We start from the raw sequence: 18,842 nt of genomic DNA, 5'->3' as shown, positions 1-18,842 counted from the left end.
AGGCTACGTCATTCAACTCGTCTTTCTGATCCCTGGAAAAAAAAATAGTGGTTTTCTAAAAGTGATTTTGACGTAAAGGTTTTTAAATCCAACCTCTATTTATTTTTTTTATCTTATTTTTCCCCTCATTATAAATTCCCGCTTATTATTTATACCTCTCCCTGCCTCTGAATTCGTGAATACTGCACATACTGGTAAGATTAGAGGATTAGTGAAGGGTTGCGCAAAGCAGATGTTGGTTAATCATTTGTTTTGAAATTGCGCTGTGTTGTGTTAAAGAAGAGGAAGAAGGAGAAGGAGCAGGGAAAGATGATGATGATGATGGATGAAGGTGAAAATGGAGAAAAAGCGTTGGGATGGTGATGTTAAAGATGATAATGATAAAAAGAAGAGATGACGGTGAAAGAAAGGAGGAGAGCTTAGCTTTAGGGAAAGAAATAAGAGAGATCCACCAGTAAATTATGTACCTGTTTACCGAGAAAAGATAAAACTTGCATTGACGTTGATGGACGTGAGATGGATGGAATCTAAGTGAGAGAAAGAAGGGTGGAGGACTAAGGAAGAGAAATAAAGGAGATGTGCGCCAATAAAACATCTAAATATACATATAATAAAGTAAAGATTGCCATTGCATAAAAAAAAAAAAAACACTAGTGATACTGACAATGATAATGATGACAATGTTAAAAAAAATCACATCCTTATAAAAAAAAATTGTAATGACAACGAAGACGAAGAGGATGATGACGATGATGATGACAATGCTATACAGAAAAGTGTCATATCCTTATAAAAAAAAACAAAGACTCATATCATGTTATCTTCGCAAGCCTTCAAGTATTCCTTCCCCACACAATCCCTCCCCGCCGCGCCTTTCGCACAGGATATTTGGTCCGCTTACTCCCCTTTAACGAGCGTATTTCCATCCTTACAAAACACTTTAACGGCCGTATTTGCTCCTCTCAGCCCCTTTCTTCGCGTAATACTTTTCCCCGACGGCGACGCGATACCATATTTTGTATCCCTGAAAACTCCTATACCCGCCCGTTTCACTTGGCGCGCCGTGGGAAAGGAGAGAGCGTCTCTTCTAGGAGGAGGACGAGGTCGAGGAGGAGAAGGAGGCACCGTGTGGGGTATAATTTCGCTGCACAACCAATTAGAGGCTCCGTTATGAGTCTTGCTTGTCCCGTAGCGGGCGTTGCGTGATTACTGGGCGGGGAAAAGACGTCCCCTTAATTATTCTGTGGCGTCTTTCTGGTTTAAGTGTGTGTGTGTGTGTGTGTGTGTGTGTGTGTGTGTGTGTGTGTGTGTGTGTGTGTGTGTGTGTGTGTGTGTGTGTGTGTGTAGTTGGAGAAGGAGGAGGAGGGACAGGTTTTTTTTTTGTGTGTATTTGTGTAGTTGGAGGAGGAGGAAGATCTTGTTTCGTTCAAGTTATAGATAATGCAAATGGCTGGAACATAAATAATATTTCTATTACATAGTAAGGTTTTCCGGGACTAATCTCACTGGCAGACCCACCTGTCACACATTTATGTAAGTAGTCCGGAATTTAGGTAAGCATTATATAGTCCTACAATACATAGAATAGAACTTACAGGTAAAGATATTCACACCATGTGTGTTAGCAGGGGTAGAGAAGCGTATAAGTGTTTTAACCCTTTGACTGCCGTTTATTCTCTAGGGTAGTGGAATATTCTGGTACAGTCGAGGACAGAAATCAATGAACGTCTCACACTCACCCTAACAGTGTTTAGTGTTTGAAAAAAAAAAAATAAATCTTGAAAAATGGACCAGAAGTACCAGGAGAAAAAGTGAGACACCTTAACAAACGGAATGCATCTCTAAATATATAGATTAACAATATGAATGACTTATTTTCTAAGGGTTAAGTAAAGCTTCTGTTTTACAAGTGGCTTCAACTCATCTACTATACCTGGCACCAAAGCCTCTCACCGTGCTTACATACACAAACGTCTTTGAAGATTTTTAGTTTTTTCTTTCGTCTCGCCTCTCTGCGACGAGTCCCTGGTGCAGCACAGAAGACATTTTTTTCCAGGCAATGTGGAGACGTAACGGTTTGGCGGCGTCACAAGATAACGGGAATGGCCGCGGCGGAAATAGAGACCAGCGATTTATGGAAGGCCGACTTGGAATTGAAAATAAAGTTCTGTCCTTACTGACGTAAAGGAAACTCAGGAGGTCTTGTCTGATTTCCTTGTCCAGCATCCCCGTGACTTGACCAGCTGGCATTATTAACTAAATAGGAGTAACAAGGCACTTCCGAAACTAAATTGACGACCGTGATTTAAATTTATTTTTTCTGAACTTTTCTGTAGATATAACGAAAATTTTTTTTTATCTTCAAAGGAGGGTGGCTTGGAACTTTTTTTTTCTTTTCTTTATCAAATGCGTATAACTCTTGACCAAATGCTGTTTGCATGTACAAAAACAAATAAAGTAAAACAAGAGATATTTCTATTCGTTTAACTCACTGAATCGGCCTTAATATGGGAATCACTAACGTAAATCCATAAATGAAGTGGGGATCATGTGTCATACTCTATTTACATACAGATACACACTCGCGCGCTTTCTACACGCACACACACACACACACACACACACACACACACACACACACACACACACACACACACACACACACACACACGTGCACATCCCAATAGCTATCATCTCTACCCCGTGGCTCCATGTTCCCAGAGGCGTGACTTGTTGTACGTGCACATTTTGTAACAGAGAGGAGCAATGGGAAATGAAATATTTTTGCATGGGTTCAACTGTTCATACGTTCATTTGTAACGTGATATTACTTTTACATGCAGTGAGACAGAGACAGACAGACAAACGGACAGGCAGACAGACAGACAGCCAGCCAGCCAGCCAGAGGTCATGCATGCAGGAAGTTCACTAAATATACGATAACATAAAAGCATTGAAAAATCTGCAATAAGTCATCATGCCTACACATGACACTTCCTGTTTAAAGCATTCATACCTATACAAACAAACACAAGCGATATTTTTATTGATGTTATCTATCTGGTATTTATATGGATACTGATAATTAGATTACTTAACCTTTAATCTTATTTAATGAAACAATTATACGTAGGCATCACGGCGCAAACCTAACCTGAAATAATTGGATATCATAGGTATTAAGCGCCATGTATATTGGATACCATGAACACCTGTCACTCCCGTCCATAAATATGATGTAATCTTTTAGAAGTTCCCTACGGACTTGGCATTAACATCCTCTTTGCCGAGTCTATTCCAGTCTTCTACAACTCTGAGTTTGTTAATTTCACCTTATGAAGCTTGGACATGTTATTTATTTCAAAGCTAGTATTTTTAAACGCTTCCGAATTTCACCAGACCTGTTTTTCAAATGCCATGGAGATGATCAGTTAAGTTTTTATCGATGTTTTCCTTACTAACTACACGGAGTCATTGCACTAGCATCACGTAAAACTCTCTTAAAAACCGCTATAACTCCTACTAAAACCTGTTAATAGTCGTGATAACTTCTACTAAAACCTGTTAATAGTCGTGATAACTTCTACTAAAACCTGTTAGTAGTCGTGATAACTTCTACTAAAACCTGTTAATAGTCGTGATAACTTCCACTCAACCCACACCCTGATTACCAACCTTATAAAAGAGGGAGCACTCAGCCAACCCACACCCTGATCACCAACCTTATGAAGTATCTTGTCGACATCACCTTGACCACGACAAAAATTCCACACATTAACTTATTTTTGTTCTGTCGTAAAAATAATCCCTGCTATCGAGACGCGGGAAAAGGAAGAAAAAAAAAAAAAAGCTCTGTGATAAACGTGTGACGTCACGCAGCCTGATCCTGACTGACATCGGTGACGTCAGGGAAGTTGGTGACGTAGACTTTGTAACGTCATAAGAGGGGGAAAAAAAACGAAAAAGAGGAACATCGGCAAAAGAAAGCGTGGGTTCCTGAACTGTTTGGGGAATGTGGGAGTGTTTAAAGGTACGGTGCGAGGGGGAAAAGAGAGAGAGAGAGAGAGAGAGAGAGAGAGAGAGAGAGAGAGAGAGAGAGAGAGAGAGAGAGAGAGAGAGAGAGAGGTGGGTTATCCTCTCTCTCTCTCTCTCTCTCTCTCTCTCTCTCTCTCTCTCTCTCTCTCTCTCTCTCTCTCTCTCTCTCTCTCTCCTGGAGGAAAAACATCTAACCTCGCCATTATAAAGAGGGTGAGCCTCATTTGCATCCTAATGAAGATTGCTTCTTCTGCCTCCCCTTCCTTCCGTCCTTCCTACTTCCCCTCCACCTCTCCCGTCCTCTCCCTCACACCCTCACACCTTTACACCCTCACCCTTGACCACTCTCACCCTTCTCTCCCCTCGGCCATCTTTTCCTCACCCTCCCCCTGCCTTTCCATTCCAAGCACATAACTACAGGCAGATAAATGAACTCTTAAAAAATGACCTTAAAGCAAATAGAATTGAGTGGAATGTTCGTGCATTGCTGCCACTTAACGGGGAAAAAAATACCTATGAACCGTAAAGGAAACTATATTCTTGAATATAACGATACAGTGAGAATAAAAAAAAAAGAGTTAACAGTGTGAAGTGTGAACCATTGAACACTGGAGAGGAAAAGGCATGAAACGACAATACCGGAAATTATATTAGTGGATGAAGCGATAAAGTAAGAGTAAAAGGTTGAGGGTGTGATAAACGAATATAAACCATTGCATTCCCCTCTGTATCCCGTGAATGCTGAAACAGAAAAGGCACCAGACGGCTACACACAGAAATGATGCTTGCAGATAAGCTAGTAAAGTGGAGATCAAATAAAAAAAAAGTGGAAGGGGTGATGAGGTAAGGGAAGCCATTGTATTTCTTTTTTTTACCCTTGACCTTTTAAACGAGAACAAAATGGAACTGTAGAAAAAAAAAATAACAATAATGGAACATAAATATAAGAAGTAAAGTGTGAAGAGGTGATAAAGGAAGATATACTATTACATTTCTTTCTTCAATCCTTCACCATTAAATTAAACCGTAACAACATACAATTATAGAAAAATAAATAAATAAGTAAATATAAAGAATAAAATATGATAAACTAATGCAAACACACTACTTTGCCCTTTGTACCATTTAAACACTAAATGCCAGCGACCTTACCAACGTTGCATAAATCATTAAATCTCCATGTTAGTAATTACCTCCTTTTTTTTATTACTCTGTGACATTAGCACACCATTGATCAGCTACCCCTACCTTCCAGGTCTTTCTCGCTCCCAACATCTAGATGACTTTCCTGACAAATCTTATATCTATGTACTCGTATATTCTAATACTAGTTTGTCTGGTAAAGTCTCCAAGTATTCAAGTTTCCTACATATCTGGCATTATTTTTCTGTCCAAGGTTGAGATTACCCACCTACGTAATATGGAAATAATTCCTTTCTCCGGTAAACTCTGGAATTGTCTCCTGTTATGTTCTTTTCTTATATTTTCGTCCTAAAACTTAAACTATTTTAAAATTGAAGTATTAAGACACCTTTAAAATTAAATTGACTAGTCAGCTGGGAAATATTTTCAATTAAGTTGTGTGAGAGAGGCAGTTTAGTCAGTTCATTTTTATTATTATCATACTCGTAGTCTGTACCTTAACCAGCTCTTTCAGTAGCACGTAACGGATCACCAGCCTTAAGCTTGAAATCCGAATAACATAATCCCCAACACTGCGTCGAACAGAATCAAACACTACCAGTATTATGAAGGAGTAAAGTTATTTCCTGCTGCAACAACCTTGTGTCTCTCATCCAGTGAGCACCAATGAGGCGGAAGCTCTCCGGGCACCCCGCCAGGATCCTGTGAGCTAGTGGTTACACGCGCCATTAAGGTATTTCACGTGGCACCTGTGTATCACGCCGCGACCCCGATCCTCACTGGATCCATAAAGGCGCGGGGAAGCTGCCAAGACCGACCTGGCCATCATTATTTTTCCTCGCTTCAATATGAGATGCAATACGGCAGGGCAGGTGACGCCGGTGACCCAGTGACCTTTTTTCGTCTCGCTCCATCACGTTCATCCTCGTTTCGTTGGTTTACAGCATATGGAGGTTATGTTTCCTCTTCGTTACGCTACTTGGCTTCAAGGCTTCTTGTGATGTATTTTTAAAGAAGGATTAATAAGATTATTACCAATATGATAAGTGGATTAGTTTTCTTACATCTGATTGACTTTTTTTCTGCAACTACAAATAGGAAAAATAAGTCCACCTTTTTAAACTCCAGGAATTTTCACTAGAGGCAGTTGATAATAAGAGAGGTAGTTTTTTAGTGTAAAGAAATACGGCCTTTAGTGATACGTGGACTTAAGTAACGGTGATAAATGTTAGATGTCAGTGATCCACGTGTTATCGTTGCACGTGACGGTCTCCTAGGAGCTGTGTGACGCTACCTACATGCTTCACTGTGACGTGGAAACATAAGTAATAGTTGAGGCGCGAAAGAATTAATGAATGAAGCACGTGCCACTAACTGAAACATGCCGTAGCTTTGTATACAGTCATTATCATATAGCGTGTGTTAATTTTATGGCCCAGTGGCGTAGTTTTAAATTCCCCCAGCAAGCTCGCAGGTCAGGCTTTGGTGTTAGTAGTGAATGTGTTGTGGCCGTACGTTGATTAAAGCCAGTCGTGCCTCGTGGAGTGGACGCTTACTGCACGTGGACAGGCGACCGGACAGACAAATAGACAGGACAACTGATAGGCTGAAACACCCTCACAGGGAAAAAAAAAAAAAAAAAGTAATAGATAAAAAAAAGTGAAAATCCATATATGCCCACCAAAATAAACACACACACACACACACACACACACACACACAAGATCCAAACTATGATGGATAAGAAAAATACTTGAGCTTCCACATATTTTCACGTTAAACTAATTATTCTCTATTATTACTGACTTACTCTGCCTAATTACACAAATGATGAAATTAATTAGTGGAGGAATCAAATCTTACCTTTTAAGGGCTAATTAATTTACTAGTTTGACTGACAGCCTATATTGCAAAGTTATGAACTTGTGTTACTTGAAGAACTCGAGTTTAATTGGTTTTCAGCATTGTGTTAATATGAACACTACTCGCTGGTAACGTAGGATGTGGTAGGCGTGAGTTTGACAGACGCTTGACTAAAAAAGTGAAGGAAATATTGTAGCCTCTTTTTGACATCATTCATACTGGACTAAAAAAGTGAAGGAAATATTGTATTTGTATATTTGCACATTTGTATATTTGTCAAGTTTGTATGTGTTGCTAATAAAATAAATACAGCATTCATTTAATTTCATTTACACGTACAGTAGCACAAGTAAACATAGCTGTTGCTAAGTTGAATTTTATTTTTCCACAATAAAGTACAGTAGAAAGAAAAGTTATGATAACGTTTTGTTTGTAATTTTACTTCCCTATAGTAAATCCGCCAATTCTGCCAATACTGAACACTCAACATTGAAATATTATGCGGAGAAAAAAAAATAAAAAGATTGGATGTAATTTTTCATGTAAACGGCACGTCACTTTTCTCTAAAGTTTAATAAAAAGACCAGTGTTGTGACTCTGAGCGTTCATTACAAAGCCAGTGAGGGTGAACAGGCAGCATGTCACAGTGCAGTGGTTACTGTTGTTGTCTTGTCCCTTAAATGCTGCTGTGCTTATCCTTCGTTATCGTTCAGAGTATTGTAGAGAATCGTTTCAGAGTATTGTAGAGGATCGTTTGCATGGACACATTAAAGAGAGAGAGAGAGAGAGAGAGAGAGAGAGAGAGAGAGAGAGAGAGAGAGAGAGAGCTTAGGAGGTTAATTTTCTCTATATAGAACTATTTAAGAGAGTAAATAATCGGTGTTTAAAAAATACAAAAGAGTGTGGGGTAACAATTCTTATTAGTGAAAAGATTAACTATGTAGTTAATTAGGCAGTTTTACCTTTTTATACATATATATTTCTAGACAGAATGGTAAAGATGAAAAAAAGTTATAGTGTATTGTGAGAAAATAAATAATAAATGGATTAAGTAATGTGTATTAATTAGGCAGTTTTACGTTTCTTGTATACATTTCTAGGCAGAGAGGAGTAAAGGTTATAAAAAAAACATGCATCATTTTTTTTTCAACTGGTTAATATTCTGAAACCATTTTCCGTTACTCTTTTCCCCCCATTGGAGCGGAGCGTTCCTCATTTCATTCCTCTGTTGTCTTTCATTAATCTGGATGCGAACTGCAATGGTTTAGCTGCACACGAGATGGGTTCATATTGCTTCATATACCTAAATGAGTTAATAGACGTGTATGTATGTGTAGGTCTGTGAGCCCGTGTGTGTGTGTGTGTTGGGGAGGGGGTTAGGTACTTGTGCATAGGTACATGTGTGTGTGTGTGTGTGTGTGTGTGTGTGTGTGTGTGTGTGTGTGTTGCCACGTTTATAAAGAAGCACGGGCGCTATAGTAATCCCCAGACCCTCCAAAACATGCAGGAGTTGAGAAGGAATCGGCAGGAATTGGCCAGCTAGTGTGAATTGATTGGACAAGATGAAGCAGGAAGGTTTTGGAAGCTTAACTTAGAAAAATGATGTTTTGTTGATTGCTTGTCTGTGTGATTGGCTGTGTGTGTGTGTGTGTGTGTGTGTGTGTGTGTGTGTGTGTTCATATGCATATATATATATGAAAAAAAAAAAAAAGGTAAAAGAAGGAAGGGGAAGAGAAGAGGCCTCATACAACTCCATTATACACCAAACAGTAAAATAATGCATACCCACCCAAAAATTTCGTAACACCTCCCACACACCAAAACTGTAAAAAATAAACGAAAAAGAGCCAGAGGAAGTAAAAAAAAAAAACATAGCAAGAAAGTATACATAAATGATGGAATAAACATAGAACAACAAAAGAAAATGAGAATAAGACACTAAAAAAGCACGTTATTATGGCATTATCAGCACCACCAATATAAATAAAATAATAATAGAAACATTAATACCAGTCGAGACCGGAAAAAAAAAAAACAGCTACTCGACAATAATGAGAGAGGGAGGGACAGAGAAGGCCTGGGGGGGGGGGAAGGATGGCGGCGGGAGGGGGAAATAACGGAAGAAGTAGCTTGGAATATGTTAATGAGGGTAAGAGGTTAGTAGTCTTAATGGTTCTGTTTGTACGCCGCTCTGAAGGGGAAGCACTTTGCCAGGCTTCATGTGGAGGAGCAACAGGAGGAGGAGGAGGAGGAGGGAGATTAGGAGGAGAGGAAAGAGGCTTGGATTCATAAGTATGTCTTCTGCTCTTGTTTTAAACCTCTCTCTCTCTCTCTCTCTCTCTCTCTCTCTCTCTCTCTCTCTCTCTCTCTCTCTCTCTCTCTCTCTCTCTCTCTCTCTCTCTCTCTCTCCACATTCAGTATTCCATGGGTATCTATGTAAATTACATAACTTAGAAAATGGGCAGGTTAAGGGACTGGAATCTCACCCCCACCTTCTGTTATTTCTGTTTCCACAATGAGAAAAGACATGACGTATTGTGCAGAATTCCTCCCGCATCCAACGTGTATTACTATTAATAACATAGTTACTATTATTACTATTATTATGATCGTTCTTGTTGTTTAGATGTCGTTGTTGTTGATGCCAATGATGCTGATGTGTATGTTGTTCTTGTTGCTCATAATCACAGGAAAATGATTTGCTCTTATTCACTCCATTGTTTACCATCAAGTGGTGATAAATTTCATTACTCGTATTATGATTTATTTCAAAATATGACCATTGTTAATGACCTTTTTTTTTTTTTTATTACAGTTATTGTCTTTTCACTGTAGCACATGGATAAGGTCAATTGCCAAGCACTTCACGGGGGGACGCCGGCCAGGGTGGACTTCGCTCACACTGGCCTTCCCTTCACGAAAGCCTCAGCGGCGGGCAACTGGCTGAATGCTGCCACACTTTCAGTCTTTCACTGTGGGGCAGCTTAACGACCAACTTCGGAAACTCTCACTGGAGCTTCTTGATGGCACCGAAACACGCCACCAGATGCCTCTGAGTGTAACTTTTCCTGCTCACTCAGCGCCTCCGTCAGCCAGGCAGCGCACCATCCACCTACCACTGAGACCCCTGATAATGACTGTGCCTTTCTCTCTCTCTCTCTCTCTCTCTCTCTCTCTCTCTCTCTCTCTCTCTCTCTCTCTCATTCATCCATCTTTACCCTCCACATCCACCTCCTCCTCCTCCTTCTTTTCTTTCCTTCCTTCCTTCATTCATTCCTTCTTCCTTGCTTTTCTTTTCTTTCTTTTGTTTCCTCACACTATGCTTTCGTCTCCCTCTTGACCACTTTCCCGGAGACGCTTTTTTAGGCGCTGGGGCGAGCCTCCCTGGAACGACTGCCTCTGAATATGCAACGACCCACCGTTTTACTGCCACACACACACACACACACACACACACACACACACACACACACAGAGAGAGAGAGAGAGAGAGAGAGAGAGAGAGAGAGAGAGAGAGAGATGGGGAGGGGGGACGGATTGGGGCGGGTAGTGGGTGGTGGTGGAGTGAGTGAGGAAGTAAGAGGAAGAGGGAGTAGCAAGTGGGGAAGTGGGAGGAAGAGGGAGAAGCAAGTGGGGAAGAGAGGAAGAGAAAATGTGGGAGAGAGAGGAAAAAAAAGGTAGAAGAGAGAGAGAGAGAGAGAGAGAGAGAGAGAGAGAGAGAGAGAGAGAGAGACTGACTCACTTCCACTTACAAAGCGACTCAGTGTTGAATGTTGTCAATTTCTTGTATTTTTTTTTTTTTTTCGTGCATGATATGATGGAATAAACACTTCCCGTTGTGTTTCCATTTTTCATCGTTTACTTTTCATTTCCAGTTCTCATTTTGTTGTTATGGACAGATGCTTTGAAGGGGCGAGAAATAAAAAGGAAATGTATGAAGTGTGATGGTGAACAGGGGATTCGCTTCGTCACAGAGATGGAACCAGAAGCAAAGAAGATTAAAACGGTGATGAAGAGGAGATACTAAATTATTATTGCTATTGATATTGCTACGACGATTGCTGCTACTACTACTACTACTACTACTACTACTACTACTACTACTACTACTACTACTACTACTACTACTAGCACTAGAACTACTGCTAGTACTACTACTGCTACTAATAATGATGGCAACAATAATAAAACGATGACGACGACAGCAACACCGAAAAAGCAACAAAAACAACGAAAAAAAAAGCAGTGCTATTATTACTTCTACTAGAACGAGAGAAAAAAAAGACAAAAAAAAAAAAAAAACATCAACAGACTACTACTACTACTATTACTACTACTGCTACTACTACTTGTTTTATGTACGTGAGTTTCGAGCTGATGTATGAGGATTCGGTCCATTTTTGCTAAGCTCGAAGCACTCCATCTTGTCTGCCCCTTGAACGTGCTGCCAACCTGTGCTGCCTTCCTCCTTTACCCTGCCTAGTGCAACAGACGATTTCCAAACTTCATGAATACTATTAGTCGATCATATGTACCAAAGGTACGAGTTTAATTCTATTTGATGAGTAACGAATAAATGATTCGAAACAGCTTGATGATGCAAATATCATCAAGTATCGTCACTAACTTAATATTGTAGTGACGAATATAATGATCGACTGTTACGTCACCTGAATATAATGAAAGTGATGCATTGTTATTGACAGTGTTAATGTGCTGCCTGCCACCGCCTACTACTTCAATACATTTACGTCTAAAAGCTTTAAGAAATCTTAATAGGAGCTACGCATATGTATTCATTCATGTATGTTATTACGGCAGTGGAAAAGAGTGAATCTGTAGCTAAAATTAAGTTATATGATAACTGATGTCGATGTGTCATATTTCATACTCAGTCAATTAAAAGAGCAGCTTGGAAATATTTTCTGCAAGTAGCAAGCAAGTTACGCAATAGCAGTACATCAGAGACACAATTGCCTGCGACTGGAATAGAAATATGCAGCGGAGGTAATGAACTGTCCCAGGAATACATTGTCATAAGAACACATTTTACACCTGCTTACAGGAAATGATTCTCTCTCTCTCTCTCTCTCTCTCTCTCTCTCTCTCTCTCTCTCTCTCTCTCTCTCTCTCTGCTCTTATTATCACGTTACAACCATCATCATCACCACCATCACTACTACCATCACTACCACCATCATCATCATTATCAGGCACGGTTTTCACATTTAAAGGTCACTCTTCTACCTTCTTTCCACACGTGGCCTGAGGCAGTGACGCAGTAGCTTCAGTGACGTCACCCATCGCAAGGCAGGGAACCCTTTGCTGATTGGTTACTGCTTGACGTCATTCCCTGGTCAAGGTTATTGCTCCCTCATCACTTGCTTGGCCTGGAAGCTAGAAACGGTGGTCGTGGTGATGGTGGTGGGGGAGGTTATGGTGGTAGTAGTGTTGGTGGTGGTTGTGGTGTTGTTGTTGTGGTAGTGGTGGTTGTAGTATTGTTATAGTTGCAGTAGTAGTAGTAGTAGTAGTAGTAGTAGTAGTAGTAGTAGTGATGGTGGTAGTAGTAGTAGTAGTAGTAGTAGTAACAGCAGCAGCAACAGCATAATTGTAGTACAAGTATAAATAGCAGTAGTAGTAGTTGTTGTTGTTGTTGTTGTTGCTGTTGTTGTTGTTATTGTTGTTGTGTGTGTGTGTGTGTGTGTGTGTGTGTGTGACAAATCCGCTATACCTACTTTTCCAATAAACTTTTTTTTTCAGTCATTTTCTTCGCTATCTTTGTATACTCCATGATCAAAATTACTACTACAGAATACATACTGATACAGAACACACGAAGAGTTGTAGTAATGATCCGCAGCAAGTTAAGATAAGGACAAAGTTATGATTTACTGACGTACTATCTCCACTGCAGCTTGCAATGAGGTTCTCAGAATCACTCATTGACTCAACAACTTATCAGTCTACTCATTTTATCACCGCGATGTATCCAAAACCAAACTGAGGGAACCTAATTCAACAGTTCAACTGAGGAAAGTTCTGGTACTAGTCGGACTGACCGCGAGGTGACGCGAACGTATCGTGTCCAACATACGTAAACAAACGCCAAATAAAACGGGGAGCATGGGATTCGTATTAAGGCAGACTTGGATAGATCTAATTAGGTAGCAATAATCATTGTCACTTTCTTTTTTCTTTCTAATGAAAACTACAAGATTTGTTGGATTCTAAGGAAAAAACGAGACTCCAAGATCGAAGCAAAAAATACTAGATCTAGTAGAAAAAACACAAGGAGTGGCAACACTGTACAGTGAGAGTGGCCTGGGAGTGTGATGATGGCTTGGGTAGCGTGAGGGTGGCCCGGTGAGTGTGATAGTGGCTTGGGTAGAGAGTGTAGCGTGTTCTCTCCTCGCTCTCACCTATATCAGAATGTCGTTTCCAAGTAGCCGGGGAATGTGTTAGGACTAATTAGGTCTTCATCATTTGAGGAGATCCGTACCAGGAGGTCTCTCGATGCGTACTTGAGAGGCGTGCGTCACCACTTCCTTCACTACACAGGCACAAGGGTCACGAGTGTCAGCCTGCGTTTATTTTTGTTTAATTCATATGAGGCATTGTTTTAACGTCAGTCTTATGATAAATGTTTATTCATCTTCCTACGACGAGTTCATATCTCCAGCTAGACTTTAGATTGGTTTTAATTGTGCTTTCATTTATTTGTGTTATTTGTTTTCTTTCATTGGCTTCAAATTAATCTTTTTCTCTTCCATTCTCAAAAATTCAAATCTACCATTAATTATATTTTTAGTATCGTTATAATCTTGTATTGTTATTAGTATACCCTCTCAACAGCACATCACACTCATACATAGCACCATTCTCCTTATCTTCCGTATACCCTCACATTACATATATAAGATAAAACCTCCTTTAGTATTTCCCTTGGCTCTCTTCACTCATTCTTACATTAATCTAAGTGCTATGAAGGAGACTGCGATCCTACACCACTTCCTGTGATAGATATTGTTACGTACACACTCCCACATACACCCCCTGTGTGGGCGTGGAAAGCTGTATCTTGGGTGTTTTTCGTATCCAGGTATCGTCTTCTCTAACATCTCGCCGTCTTATTTCTTCTGTTAATAACCTGTTCTGGAAGGTATTGTGATCTTCAGAAGCGTTTTTATGATAGTTATGATAGTTTGATAAAGATTCTATGCTTTCTTCTGGGATGGTAACTGTGAGACCCTGAAAAATAATCCTTGTGTCTTCTGAAAATACTCCTTATGAGAGAACAAAGACCTTCGAGAATACGTGGCCAGCTCAGACACTGGTGAAGGGAACTTACCTGACGCGAAAATAAAGACTCGGAAATGCGCAGAACAAAACACGCATTTATATTTCCTCCCGCACGCCATAGTAGCTTCGTTAGAGATTAAAATAATACACAAAAATATTAACTAAGAAGAAACAAAAACCAATACCATACTATACAGCTTAAACTACAGACATAGAATGAAAGCGATTATATTTTGTTTCTCCCACAGTACCGCCACCAGCGCCATCTTCCACCTCTTCCTCGATCGCTGTGCCTGTGTTTGCGCGGCATCCTGCCTTCATCACCCATTATCACCCACCATCGTTGTGTGTCCGTCCATCCGTTACTACACAGCGTCGCCCAGCACCTCGACAACGCATCGCAGGCAAGGTAGAGTCCCTGTTATGTTGTGTGAGGAGCAGGAGGGAAAAAGATACGGGAACACAATTTGAGGAGCCATTGCAGGTGTCTAATGGCGCTGGGTACTGGCGAGCTGGGCGGATAGGGATCTGTTTTATGTTTCTCTTGTCTGTTAAGTGGATAATCTTCTCTGTATTAGGTCAGCATTGCACGAGGCTGGTGGAGTTTGTTGGGTGCGAGGTACAAGGTGGTGGAGTGGTGATATGGGTGCAGAGGTGGGTTGGTGGAGGGAAAAGGGAGGGAGTTTGTAGGGCGGACTGGTGTTCTCTGCCTTAGAACCCCGCATCTTCGCTTCACGCAGAGCCGTGGCGTGCACTCATGTCTGACCCTCCTCACTGTGTGTATGTGTGTGTGTGTGTGTGTGCAAACATTAGTGCGAAATCCCTTCTGACACACGTGAGTGGCGGACGCGGGCGGAAGTGACGTCACGCACAAACCATCGAAAGTGCTTGTTTGCTGGTCTGATAGGGGAATTATACGTATATTATACGTATAATCCCGTTTACCTAACAAGACTGGTTAAGGGAAGCAGATAAATTGCCAAACTTATGAACGGGATTCTGAGTATCGAGACCCAATGGAAACTAGTGCAGCATTGACGAGCAACTCGGCAGGCAGACCATGCCCGCAGGTGGCTGCTGGACGACGAGAACTGCCCAGCCTAACCACTAAACCACCTAACCACTTACCAAGCATTTCAGTGGCAGTCCAACTTTTTTTTTCTTTTTAAAGACATCTCAATAAAGCGTCGGGCAAGGATGTAACTTTGGCAGTGGATGTTTGAGACCCGGATCTAATTGGCAAAATTGTGCTTTTGTGCCAAACGTGACTACTGAGGTATTGATAAGAATAGATTTATGATAAAACTAATCTGAAATATTCAGAGGCACGTAGCGAGGTTAGCTACGACCACCATTCATATCGTTAAGTCGGTGTGGCGTTTAGCTATGACGCGGTAGTAATCACCGACCCAGTGGTCTCGGCTGAGACAGTGATTACTACTACTCTTCAAAAGTTAATGCGTCATATCGACGTCACGATATTAATGAGAGGGCGATATATATACTATGCACTAATAGGAAGCCTGGAGGGATGTACAGTCACTCCCAAAATCAGGCGCAGCTCAGAAATACGAGTAACCCTGCGGCATTGGATCTGAATCAGCTTACGTAAAGACAGAACTGCTAGTTTGGTCAGTGATTACTTCTACGTCATAGTTAAGCGTCACACCAGCGTCACGACCAGAATGGTAGGCCGGGCATGTATCGTGACACCAGTTAGCCTCGCTACCTGCCCCTGAATATTTTAGCTTAGTGTACCATAAATTTACTCTTATAAATGCCTTAATCATCCACATTTGGAACTAAAGCATGATTTCACCAATTAGTTCTGGGTCTCAAACATCCACTGCTGAAGTTACATCCTTGCTCGACGCTTTGTTGAGGTTATATATATATATATATATATATATATATATATATATATATATATATATATATATATATATATATATATATATATATATATATATATATATATAAACAGTTGGACACTGCACCTGAAATCCTTTAACCATCTAACCAGCGCTGTGAGCACCACACGCCTGCCTGACAGACTGAGCCCGTTAAGGGAACTACCCGCAACGTGCATGAGGCTGCCGGTAACTGCTCCATACACTGCTCGATTATCTCTCTCTCTCTCTCTCTCTCTCTCTCTCTCTCTCTCTCCTCTCTCTCTCTCTCTCTCTCTCTCTCTCTCTCTCTCTCTCTCTCTCTCTCTCTCTCTCTCTCTCTCTCAACCTAACCTATTCCAATCTAACCTATGCATATTACCCACATCACACACACACACACACACACACACACACACACACACACACACACACACACACACACACACACACACACACACACACACACACACACACACACACACACACACACACACACACACACACACACACACACACACACACACACACACACACACACACACACACACACTAGGTCAACAATCCACTCACCCACGCACAAACCCACCCTTCCCCCACCAACCCCCTTCTCCCCCCATCTCCCTAACACACACACCTCCAAACAGGCCGCGCTTCCTCACGTGCTCATAACACCGCCACGTAATTGTCGCCGCTGCTCACCTGGCGGCGCCTTCCACTGATTAATTACCGCGGCTAATGTGAACCCATTTAAGTTGTGCAATATTGCGAGACAACCCGCCGCGTGCCAGGTGCCGCGGTGCCCTCCCCTCTGCTCTGTTGCCATGAGGACCCCGATTGAGTCAAGACACGCAGACCTTCCTATTCTTATTCAGTTTAAGGACGAACTAACATTCCTATTTCTTATTCTTCAAGTTAGTAAGCTGTCAGTAAAATGGATGAGGATAATCAGCTTTGAATTCTTGCGTGTTGCCTGTGTAGGTGTGCAGGAGAAGCGTGTTGGTGGTGGTGTGGTGCAGTGAAGGATGGCAGGGATTACACAAGACTTAGTGGCATGATGCATTCAGTTCGTCATTCTGCATGTATCTGACTGAGAACACTTGGCTTTTTTTTTTTTTTTTTTTTTTAGTATAACAGTCCTCATGTTAACACTACCTACTACTACTACTACTACTACTACTACTACTACTACTACTACTACTACTACTACTACTACTACTACTACTACTACTACTACTACTACTACTACTGCTATTACTACTACTAACTACAACTAATAATAATTACTATTACAGTTTACAGCTACTACTACTGCTACTACTATTACTACTACTACTACTACTACTACTACTACTACTACCACAGCCACAACAACAACAACAACAATTACAGCAGCAGCAGCAGCAGCAGCAGCAGCAGCAGCACCACCACACCACCACCAACAACAACAACAACAACAACAACAACAACAACAACAACAACAACAACAACAACAACAACAACAACAACAACATAGCCAATTCATAAGCGTTGTACACGGCATTAGTCGAACAGTCGTCATTTCAGTGTTCATCCACAAAAGTCTGGTTACCATTACTCCAGGTGGTCCTCCCATCACCTGTAATGTCCCGTCATGTGTACCTGTAGCGGTGTGATGGCGGGAATTGTTCTTCCATCTGAGGGGTTCAATAACTGTGGGCTTTAGCAGCGGCTTTCTAATATAAACACTAATAAATGTGACGGTTGTTGGTGTGAATGGTGCACAGTTACAATTCGTCACTAATAATATTTCATTGCAGGGCCTTTAGTGCAATTGGTCTGGAAAAAAATTGGTCTCATTGGTGCGTTAAAATGAGTAATGTTTGTATTAATGGTGTGTTTTATTTATTAATCTGTTTATTTATTTTGGCTTTTTATATTTGTTGATTGCTTTTTTTTCATCTTAAGCATGTAGTGTCATGTTAGTGTTGCTTATAGTACTAATGTGAGTTTAATGTATTTGTGTACTTCTCTTGAACTTCCAACCTGTCTATTCATTAATTTTTATTCATGTAATTTGTGAATGTATACATTTGGTCATTTAGTTATTCATGTATTTGTTTATTAATAATTTAACCATTTATTAATTAGTTTATCGATTGATTGATTCAGTTTATTAATCTGTGTACTTAGTTACTTAGTTATGTATTTATTTTTTTGGTCCTTTGTTTTCGGTCTGTAGCATCTGTAGACCAACACCTGCAGGCTTAGATGGTCACCCTTTAGGACCCCTTGACTCATCTTCACACTACCGTCCCCAGAACTCATCATCAGCATGTGTCCGTAACAGTAACCAGCACTTGCTCATGTTAATATATAGCTGTAATGTATTTCCCTATAACTAGTGTGCTGAAACTCGCTTTTGCACATTGCATAAAACTCCTCTGACATTTGTTTACTGCCTCTCGCTTGACAACATAAATTTGCTGCCGTGTAAACAGTTCCAGCGATGTCACTGCGAGGGAGTGGCGGGTTTGGTGGTCTGATGTGGGTGGGGAGGAGGGGAAGGAGGGAGAGAGAGGGAGCGAGAGAGGGAGGAAGGAAGGGAGGTAGGGATGGAGAGAGGGAGGAACT

General features: G+C 40.9%; 2 long non-coding RNA genes across 2 annotated transcripts in view; both read left to right on the top strand.

The window, feature by feature from the left end:
• The window catches only part of LOC135103969 (uncharacterized), a 54,994-nt gene extending 44,485 nt beyond the window's left edge, over positions 1-10,509 (top strand). The window contains exon 3 of the long non-coding RNA XR_010270247.1: positions 9,857-10,509. This is a non-coding gene — a long non-coding RNA (uncharacterized LOC135103969). The remainder of the gene's footprint in view (positions 1-9,856) is intronic.
• A 2,839-nt stretch (positions 10,510-13,348) lies between these two features.
• On the top strand, positions 13,349-18,661 carry LOC135104039 (uncharacterized). The gene is made up of 3 exons (XR_010270280.1): positions 13,349-13,404; positions 14,589-14,749; positions 17,525-18,661. It is a non-coding gene; the product is annotated as an uncharacterized LOC135104039 (long non-coding RNA).
• The last annotated feature ends 181 nt before the right edge of the window (positions 18,662-18,842 follow it).

The sequence above is a fragment of the Scylla paramamosain genome, chromosome 10 (assembly GCF_035594125.1).
Source record: "Scylla paramamosain isolate STU-SP2022 chromosome 10, ASM3559412v1, whole genome shotgun sequence".
NCBI lineage: Eukaryota > Metazoa > Arthropoda > Malacostraca > Decapoda > Portunidae > Scylla > Scylla paramamosain.
Note: the sequence above shows the minus strand (reverse complement) of the source record. Positions and strands in the feature narration are given on the sequence as shown.